The sequence below is a fragment of the Staurois parvus genome, unplaced genomic scaffold (assembly GCF_062004578.1).
Source record: "Staurois parvus isolate SC_StPar_1 unplaced genomic scaffold, SC_StPar_1.0 ptg001287l, whole genome shotgun sequence".
NCBI lineage: Eukaryota > Metazoa > Chordata > Amphibia > Anura > Ranidae > Staurois > Staurois parvus.
Genome location: NW_028319083.1, coordinates 323,664 through 334,103, shown reverse-complemented (window position 1 = coordinate 334,103; position 10,440 = coordinate 323,664). Strand labels below are relative to the sequence as shown.

Here is a 10,440-nt window from a genome sequence, read left to right as displayed (position 1 = left end):
TTGCTGGTTAGAAATTTTTTTTTTTCTTTTGTAGAAGGGATTCATTATTCAGTAGGTTTGAGCGCTTGACCTACAGAAGATTTTACCTCCTTAATGACCAGGGTATTTTTTGCAATTCAGCACTGTGCTACTTAACGACTTGCCGACCGCAGATAGCCGAATGACAGCTTCACTGCGGCCGGCCAGTTCTGGGAGGGTGTCATGTGATGTCCTCCCAGAACGCTCCCTCCTGCACGCCCTCGGGGGCGCACAACCGGTGATCGCTGTGATCACTGTGTCCTACGGACACAGCTGACCACGTGGTGTAATATAAGGCCAATCACAGTGCCACCCACCTGTGCCACCCACCTGTGCCCAGCAGTGCCACCCATCAGTGCCACCCATCATGCCGCCCATCAGTGCCCAGCAGTGCCGCCAGTCAGTGCCCAGAGGTGTCGCCAGTCAGTGCCCAGCAGTGCCGCCAGTCAGTGCCATCAGTCGGTGCCACCCATCAGTGCCGCCTATCAGTGCCCATCAGTACTGCCTATCAGTGCTCATCATTGTTGCATATCAGTGCCAGCTCATCAGTGCCGCCTATCAGTGCCCATCAGTGCCACCCATCAGTGCCCATCAGTGCCGCCAGTCAGTGCCCAGAGGTGTCGCCAGTCAGTCCCCAGCAGTGCCGTCAGTCAGTGCCACCCATCAGTGCCGCCTATCAGTGCCCATCAGTACCGCCTATCAGTGCTCATCATTGTTGCATATTAGTGCCAGCTCATCAGTGCCGCCTATTAGTGCCTATCATTGTTGCATATCAGTGCCAGCTCATCAGTGCTGCCTATCAGTGCCCATCAGTGCTGCCTATCAATGCCCATCAGTGCCGCCTATTAGTGCCTATCATTGTTGCATATCAGTGCCAGCTCATCAGTGCTGCCTATCAGTGCCCATCAGTGCTGCCTATCAGTGCAGCCTCATCAATGCACATAAGTGAGGGAGAAAAATTACCTGTTTGCAAAAGTTTATAATAGAAACAAAGAAAATAATTTTTTTTTCAAAATGTGTGCTTTTTTTTGTTTATAGCGCAAATAATAAAACACCCAGCAGTGAGTACATACCACCAAAAGAAAGCTCTATTTGTGTGAAATAATGAAAATTTCATATGGGTACAGTGTTGCATGACCGTGCAATTGTCACTCAAAGTGCAACAGCGCTGAAAGCTGAAAATTGGCCTGGGCAGGAATGGGGTTTAAGTGCCTGGAAGGCAAGGGGTTAAACTGGCTATTGCCTGATCATGCAACACTGTACCCAAATAAAACTTAAGTTATTTTTGTTAACACAAAAAAAGCTTTCTTGGTGGTATTTAATCACGCTGAGTTTTTCATTTTTTGCTATATAAAGGAAAAAATACTAATAATTAAAAAAAACGTTTTTTTTAGTTTCTGTTCTAAAATTTAGCAAATAAACATAGCACCCTCCTAGTCAGCTAGGGGGAGCTAAAGATTCAATTCTTAGTGAAGAGGGCTGAGTAGCAGCCTGGGTGTAATAGCTAGCAGGGATCAAATTTGGGTCACAGCTGAGAGGCCCTGCAGACTCATTCTCTGAGACTTCCCCCTGCACTAGAACTTTGGAGAACGTTCTAGAAGCAGTGGGTGGAGATAGGGAATGGCTTGTCTGCACTCCCAAGGGATCCTGGCCAATCCCCAAAAGGAGGCTTGGCAAGGGGCCAGGACAGCCCTTAACAGTGACCAAGCCTGCTCAGCAGCAGCATAGTTCGGGTGGAAGATGGAGAAGTGAGGCTGGAGAGCAGTAGCATGGGAGGGGGCCCAGATGGAGAGGGACTAACCTACAGGCAGAGGATCTTGGAAGGAGGAAAGCTTGAGACTTCACTGGTCCCCAGAGCGAGGACCACCTAAGCAGCAGGGAAGGAGCTGCCTAGCAGAAGGCCAGGGAGCAGCCACTGACCCAGCAGCAGCATAGGAGATGGACTGAGTGAGTAGACCTGCACCACCTGGGCCAGTAAGGGGAAAGAGGCACTCTAGTTTTCATCTGGGACTGTTTCACACTTCAGTGGCAGGTCACTGGATCCCCTACCCAGAGATTCCTTCAGACATCTGAATAGAGGAGCATTATCTGGGGTCTGGGGTGGTACACCAGGAGAGGCTGGAGAGCTCTCCAAGAAGAGGATTTTTGTCTGAAAGGACTTGTACATAGTTCCAGGAAGTTGTCCTCAGTTGCAGTTCCCTTGGGCATCCCAAAACCCTCCTACCCCATCCAAGTAAAAAATTAAAAACAAAACAAGCTCAAGGATTGGTTACTGTCTCCTGGATGCAAGTCTGTGAGGAATGCTCGTTGCCTGGCAGTGCAGGACTATAGGGGGACCAAATCTCTAGCGACTTCTAAGGGGGGGGGTGCTACACAAATAGTCTTTCTTCATAAATTTACTCCAAAATGTATTCTGCTACATTTCTTTGGTAACCAAAAGCAGTGTATATTATTTAGTCTGTGTGTTATAGAGTCTACAAACTATGGTGTATATATCTGAAAATGGATCAGTCCTGATATGCTGACGGCCGATCTCCTTTCTTGAGGCCCTAAAATGCCGGGACAGTACATATACCTTCTAAATGATCCCCTTTTTGGACAACAGGCAGTCCAAGGTATTTAGTATGAGGCACGGCGAGTTTTTTTGAGGTTGTAATTTTTTGTCGCACTTTTTTGGAATATGAATAATTGAAGAAGAAATTGAATAAAGTTAGGGTTTTTTTTTCACAATTTTATTAACCACCTCCCGCCCACCATATAGTAAAATGACGGGCGCAAGGCGGTTCTCTCATTCTGGGAGGATGTCATATGACGTCGTCCCATTCTAACCGCACATGCGTGTCTCACCCGGGGTGCGCAGAGGGGCGATCAGTGGTGCGCTGTGTCCCTCGGACACAGCGGATCACCAATCAATGGAAATCACAGCTGATCGCATGTAAATAGGGAAATGCCGGTTATCGGCATTTCTCTCCTCACAAGCTGTCACGCTGACAGAAGAGAGGAGAGCCGGTAATCTGCATTCCACAGAGGGGACATGTACACTGATCATCAGGGCACTGATGATTAGTGTTCCCTGATGATCTGTGTAGCTCCAGCAGTGCCACCTGTCAGTGTCCATCAGTGCCAGCTGTCAGTGCTCATCCACGCCCATTAGTGCCACATCAATGCCACATATCAGTGCCTACCAGTGCACATCATTGCCACATATCAGTGCCCATCTGAGCTTCCTTTCAGTGTCACCCATCAGTGCCAGTCAGTGCCACCTATCAGTGCTGCCAATCAGTGCCACCTATCAGTGCCACCTATCAGTGCCATTCAGTGCCGCCTATCAGTGTGCATCAGTGCCGCCTATCAGTGCCCGTCAGTGCTGCCTATCAGTGCCCCCTAACAGTGCCAGTCAGTGCCCCCTAACAGTGCCAGTCAGTGCCCCCTAACAGTGCCAGTCAGTGCCGCCTATCAGTGCCACCTATCAGTGCCATATATGAGTGCTGCCTTTCAGTGCCCATCAGTGATGCCTGTCAATGCCCATCAGTGCCACCTACCAGTGCCCCCTTATCAGTGCCCATCAGGGCCACCTATCAGTGTCCATCAGTGCAGCCTCATTAGCGCACATCAGTGAAGGAGAAAAATCACTTATTTACAAAATCTTATAACAAAAACTAAGAAAACATTTTTTTTTTCAAAATTTTCAGTGGTTTTTGGTTTGTTTAAGAAAAAATAAAAATCCCGGAGGTGATTAAATAGCACCAAAATAAAGCTCTGTCACAAAAAAATGATAAAAATTTCATATGGGTACAGTGTTGCATGACCGCGCAATTGTCATTCAAAGTGTGACAGCGCTGAAAGCTGGAAATTGGCCTGGGCTGGAAGGGGGTATAGGTGCCCGGTAGGCAGGAAGGGGTATAGGTGCCCGGTAGGTGAGGGGTTAAATTAGTAACAAATCAAGGAAAGTGTTCTGGGATATTTATCCTTCATCACACAGCCATGTATACAGTGTTATCAGGTAGCGTGGCCGAGCGGTCTAAGGCGCTGGATTAAGGCTCCAGTCTCTTCGGAGGCGTGGGTTCGAATCCCACCGCTGCCAGCTGGGTTTTTGTTTTGTAATGGATGCAAGTATTTCCTTCACACATCAGATGTCCCCAGAGTGCAGATCCCCAGATGGACCTTTCCTGACACCTCCCATGGAGGAGAGCCCAGCGTGCCGTGTCCTGATATGTCATGTGTGTCCTGATATCAGTCATGTGTACAGTGTTGCATGACCGCGCAATTGTCATTCAAAGTGTGACAGCACTGAAAGCTGAAAATTGGCCTGGACAGGAAGGGGGTATAAGTGCCTGGTAGGCAAGGGGTTAAATAGTGTCACCAGTGCAGTATATATTTTTTATATTTCTAAAACTGTTTTTGACATTTTTCCTTTTTTTTTAAACTTTTCTCAGCGTATTTTAATGTCACCATAGTAACACTGTACTACACTGGGGGTGATCAGGAATATTTTTTACACTGCTATTGCTAATAACAGTCATGATCACTGTTACAAGTAATTATTTTACTGTCATAAACAGCTTTCCATTCATGATAGTTTGTTTACTGTTGACATGCTGTGATTGGCTACTGCTAATCACATGGTACAGGGTGTCAGGTACCATGTGATAGCTGTGGCCCAATCGCAGCATCACAATTGTAAGCAAGCTGTTCATAAATGAAAGCCATTTATGGCAGTTTTCTTACATATTATGATGTGATCGCTATGATTGGTCATAGCAATCACATGATACCCTGGCTGCTCACAGCGGCCAGGTACTGAGCAGGGTCGCAGCGCTCCAGGCCCCACGGGGCATGCTAGTGCCATGTGAATGGGCGACATACCAGTACAACGCCATGCTTGCCTGTGCTGCCCCCTCGCAGTACATTTACTGTGAGTGGGCCGGCAGTTGGTTGAAGCGATGCTATAAAAAATTATATTCAACTATGAATTCATAACTCAAAAAAGTGCCTTCTATTGATCTCAGCCTCATCAAAATCTACAATTTTTTTTTTCTTTTGCAGCTGTGATCTGACTTTCTTCCTTCCATTAACCTCCTTAGCGGTATTCCCGAGTGTAGCTCGGGGTAAATTTTGAGTACCAAGAGCGGTAACCCCGAGCTACACTCGGGCTTACCATGCGGCGTTCTCCGGGGGTCCCTGCAGCACTTACCTTGTCCTTCGCTCCCACGATGTGTCCCCTGCAGCGTCCCCGGCCATCTCCTCCGGCCAATGCCGGCATCTGGCTTCTGTGTTCCGGTCCCTGTGATGTCGGGACGTACGGGCGCCGGAACCGGCGGGAAATTTGAAATGTTTTAAAAATGTCATTTTTGCTGTCATTACTTTTTCAATGCATTTCACATACATTTTGTCCCTACTGCTTTGTCCTGCGCCCTGCCTGCATTTTGACTGTTCTTTCTGCCTGGAAACTTAGAAAAGTCCATGGCGTCCAAAAAGCGTCCCTTTACGTCAAAAGCGGTTTTAGATCAGCTAGAGAACAGCGATAGTAAATCAGAACCACTTGCAGAATTGAGTGATAATGATTTGTGGGGGAAATTCGTCATCAGACACTGAAAACGATTCTGCGACTTTGCTCAGCGATGTGCGAATTTGCCTCTGTATTTCAAATTTCAGTGTTTTTGGTTTGATTATATTATTGAATTAAATTTATTATTATATTATTATTTTTTATGATTATTTATTAAATTATAATTTATGATTTCGTGTTTAAAATTTTATCCTACCCGGGATGTTTACTAGACTCTTGTTCGGACAGATTTCAGTGAGTTATTCCTAAAAATTACAGCCTACAATAAAAAACTACATATTTCTATGCAAAAAAATTTACCGCTTTCAGCACAAAAAAAATCGGAAAGAATCATACCGCCGAGGAGGTTAAGAAGGTCCAATGCTTCAGGGAGAGTCAAAACCTCCCATAGCCTTTGGATGACTGTTCCCTCAACAAGATGTCATCTAAGTATTCCATAATGGAAATGATTTGGAAGCTCAGTAGAGCCAGTACTGGGTCCATCATCACGATGAATACTAGAGGTGCCAACATAAGGGACAGAACCCCAAACTGTTAATGCCTAGACCCCACAGCAAAGCATGGGATGTGCTGGAAAGAAGGGTTCAAATACTATAGATACATTTCTTTGATACTCAGAGATGTCTCCTAGGCAGGGGCGGACTGACAACTCATGGGGCCCCCAGGCAATAGGGAATCATGGGGCCCCTGTGTCCTTGCCCAAACTCTAAAAAGCCTATGAAAAAGCTACCAGGGACATCTCATGGGGCCCACTACTGACCCCAGGCCCTCGGGCAGTGCCCGAATTTCCAAATGGTCGGTCCGCCCCTGCTCCTAGGTGAACAGAGGCAATGACAGATTTGGTATATTCCTATGCATAGATTTTTATATGAACCCGGACATTATTAGCTTTGAGAGATGGAAAAATCAATAAAGGGCTGAAGACAGCAGAAAGGCTAGGATGTGTTTTCTGGACAAAATGCTGCTAAAACTCCTTCTAGTGCTGCTCCAATGCAAGATACAGCCAGTGTAAGTATTAATTTAAAGGATTTATAAAGTGCCAACAGTTTGCTCAGCGCTTTACAATACAGCAACAATACAGATCAATACAAGAGGGATTTGAGGGCCCTGCTCCTTGGAGCTTACAATCTAGGAGAGAGGGGCTAGTGGTAAAAAAGGTAGTAACTGTGGGGGATCGACTGGTAGGAGGAGTAGAAGATTCCATTATTAGCTGAGGGCAGGATAGGCTTCCCTGAAGAGATAGGTTTTCAGAGATCGCCTAAAAGTGAGCAGAGTAGGTGATAGTCTGATAAGTTGAGGTAGGGAATTCCAGAGGATGGGGGAAGCTCTGGAGACGAGCATGGGAGGAGGAGACAAGGGAGCTAGAGAGCAGGAGGTCGTGCAAGGAGCAGAGAGTACGGTTTGGAGTACCTGGAGATGTGTCCAGGCGCTTAACCTAGCTGTGTCTGAAATTGTTTTGAAAAACATTAATTGGTTTCCATTGAATGCGTAATTTAGTGGATTTGGGGTTTTCATGAGCTGTAAGCCATAATCATCACAATGATGACAAATCACGGCTTGAACTATCTTGCTTTGCATGTAATGAGTCTATCTCATATATTAGTTTCACCTTTTAAGTTGCGTTACTGAAATAAATGAACTTTTGCACCATATTCTAATTTTTCGAGTTTCACCTGTATATACTTCAGCCATTCACCTTTTTGATGCTGTTTAATAGTTTGATTAACAAATGTTTGTTCATTCTAGAAGCCAAACCACTGTAATTTATTGAATATCGGTCGATCAGCAATGGTAGTCTTTTCCTATGATATCAGACTTAAGTAAGTCTGACTTAAGTAAGTCTGATATCTAAGTAATTCACGCAGCTAAGTGGAAAACGCAGAACGTTTTTGTTTTTTTTGTTTTTATAATTTTTTGATTTTATTTGTATGATTGAAAACTGTTCACCATGATATAATGTCTACCTTTCCATGATCCATGTGATCTTAATAAATACTATTTGCATTCACTAATTTAGTGATCATTACTCCGCATAGGATTTACATTTACTGTCCGCCTTGTAAAACGTAAGCAGGACTGGAAGGGTAAATCTCTCTAATGAAGCTCAGGGTAGCAGAAGATTTGGACAATATTCTGGTTGAGGTGGAAGAAAGTCTACCTTAGGGAAGAAGGAGATTTTACTCCGCATAGGATTTGTAATATACCACTTTGTGGCAGGTCTGCTCTTGTCAGCTGCTAATTTCTTTCCATATGTTATTTGGTTTAAAATCCACACCCTATACATTGGGTGAGTCGGGGAATATTTATGATATGGTGATTACACCTAATTTCAATGGCACTTTTCTCTTTATATTAGGACAGTAAATGTAGTATACAATATCAACACAGACAGGAATAAAAATGTTTTTATTGCACATCAAGTCATTGGTGGCTCTTTCCTAGACTCCTATTGAGAACCCAAAAATTTGGGACCCTTTTCCAAACTACTATTGTAGTAGATAATGTTGCTGTCGACTTTTCACATGCGAAAGGTGTCAGGGCTCCAGGTATGTCCAGAGGTGTGTGGACTGACACAGGGAAACGCAGGCTTCAGGTATAGAGTAAACAAGACAATTTATTAAAGACTAAACAACACAAACGCAGTGCAAGGTAAACATAACAGTGCAAACAACCCAACCTCCAACAGATAACCATATATACAAATCAAATGTAGTCGGGCAGGCCGGGTCGGTAGCAAACGGGCAAACAAGGTACCAGGAGCGAGCGGAAGAGTGGTCAGGAATAGCCGAGGTCAGGACAGGCGGAGTTCGTTCAGAGTCAGGATCAAAGCAGGATCAGGCAGGAGGCAGACAGGATGCAGGTACAGGGGCTCATGGGAAACATACACTAAGGCCCTGACTGCAGGCCTGGCTACTCCTTAAATACACCCCCTGCAATGAGCCTCAGGTGATGACTTGATTGCAGGAGTGAGCTTCTGGCTGCTGAGAGCACCCACTGGCCAGCCCTGGTACTGCAGCCAACACGGCAGGTGAGTCCCACCACCAGTGGTGAGTCCATTCCTGACAAAAGGATTGAAAGTAAGATACTAGCCCAAAGATTAGCCTGGCCTAGAAACACAAATAATAAGACATTGTTAAAATAAATGTAAACCTTAACAATAAACTTCTCTTATTTGCTTCCTTTTGGTCTGTTAAATTTAACATTGAGAGTATTTTGTTGTATCTGTTCAAGAATGTTACCATGTAAATATGGTGACCAGGTGGCCGAGTGGTTGAGGCGATAGACTGCTAGTCCATTGTGCTCTGCACGCGTGGGTTCGAATCCCATCCTCGTCGATAGTTTAGTTCATGTTGTATATAAACATCCACTACATGCTTTAGTGTGGTCATTTGCACATAAAATAAAGACACAACAGTGTCGTCATAGACAATGTACTTTAATCCTTTCTTTAATGGCCTGTCTACAGCTCACCCTTAACCACAGCTTTCACCTCTGCACCCAGTCATCCCATCCCCATCTATGGCTCTCACCTCTGCACCCAGTCATCTCATCCCCATCTATGGCTCTCACCTCTGTACCCAGTCATCTCATCCCCATCTATGGCTCTCACCTCTGTACCCAGTCATCCCATCCCCATCTATGGCTCTCACCTCTGCACCCAGTCATCCCATCCCCATCTATGGCTCTCACCTCTGTACCCAGCCACCCCTATCCATAGCTCTCACCTTTTCACGTCCATCCATAGCTTTAACCTCTGTACCCCTTGAAAGACCCCCGATCTGTGGAGAGATTCCTGGTTATCAGCAGAATTCTGGGAACACCCTATGAACACGGAATAACAGCAGACAGTTTATGTTCAAAGATGTTCAAAGTTTATTAGACATTACTTAGATTATATAGAGTACAGGACAGAATTAAAAAGGGAGGGGGGAGCGAGTTTCAAAACTGCAATTTGTAACTTTCCATCATGAGCTGACTACATAAAACATGATATATACATTTCTTGGTATAAACTGTTTCTGCTAGCTTTCTGAGAATCGGCTGAACACAGAAAGCTCAGGGACACCTTATCTTTGTTTATACATCCTTGAGCAAACTAAAACAATTTAATTAAACTTCTAATATATCTGCAAATACCTAACTTAATACTTTAAATGGCGTACATCAACAAAATGGAGGTTATCTAGATCTTTTCACCCTCATCCACAGCTCTAACTCCTGCATTCCTATCACCCACAGATCTCACCTCTGCGCCCCCCCAACTCTTACGGCTAATAACCCCAGCTACTCCCCATCCTGGGCAGTACTTTCCTTGGCATCCAGTTGTCATCCACAGCCCTCACATCTGCATGCCCCCAACACCAGCTATTCCCCTATCCTGTGCGGTTCTTTCCTCAGCACCCTGCTGTCACCCACAGCTCTCATCTCTGCACTCACCCCCAATTTCCAGGTCTTACCTGTGTACCCTCTCTCCATTCATTGGTTTCACCTCTGTCTCCCCCCCCCCCCCCTTTCATCCACAGATCTCACCTTATGGAGGCTTTCTGCAATACATTGCAGTGCATGAGCACACTGGTTCAGCATTATAGCACAGACCAGTGGAGGAGTTTTAGAGCATTTCCTTACTCTTTGTGCTACATTTATGAAAGGTGGAGGGCGGGTTCTCAGGCAAAGAGAGAAAGGGCCAGCTGCCATTACAGCATTGGGACCCCACTCGTAGACAGGTGTAAGGCACATGTCTGGGGCACCTCACCCTCACTGTTAGCATAGAGCTGTGGCTTAGTTGGTGAATGTACCTCTCTACTCAACAAGAAAACTACAAAAAAGAAACATGTAGACATTTACCTTCAGTT

General features: G+C 45.3%; 1 non-coding gene across 1 annotated transcript; it reads left to right on the top strand.

Annotated features, from left to right (window-relative positions):
* Positions 1–4,020: 4,020 nt before the first annotated feature.
* TRNAL-AAG (transfer RNA leucine (anticodon AAG)) lies at positions 4,021–4,102 on the top strand. Its single transcript has one exon. It is a non-coding gene; the product is annotated as a tRNA-Leu (tRNA).
* Positions 4,103–10,440: the final 6,338 nt, after the last annotated feature.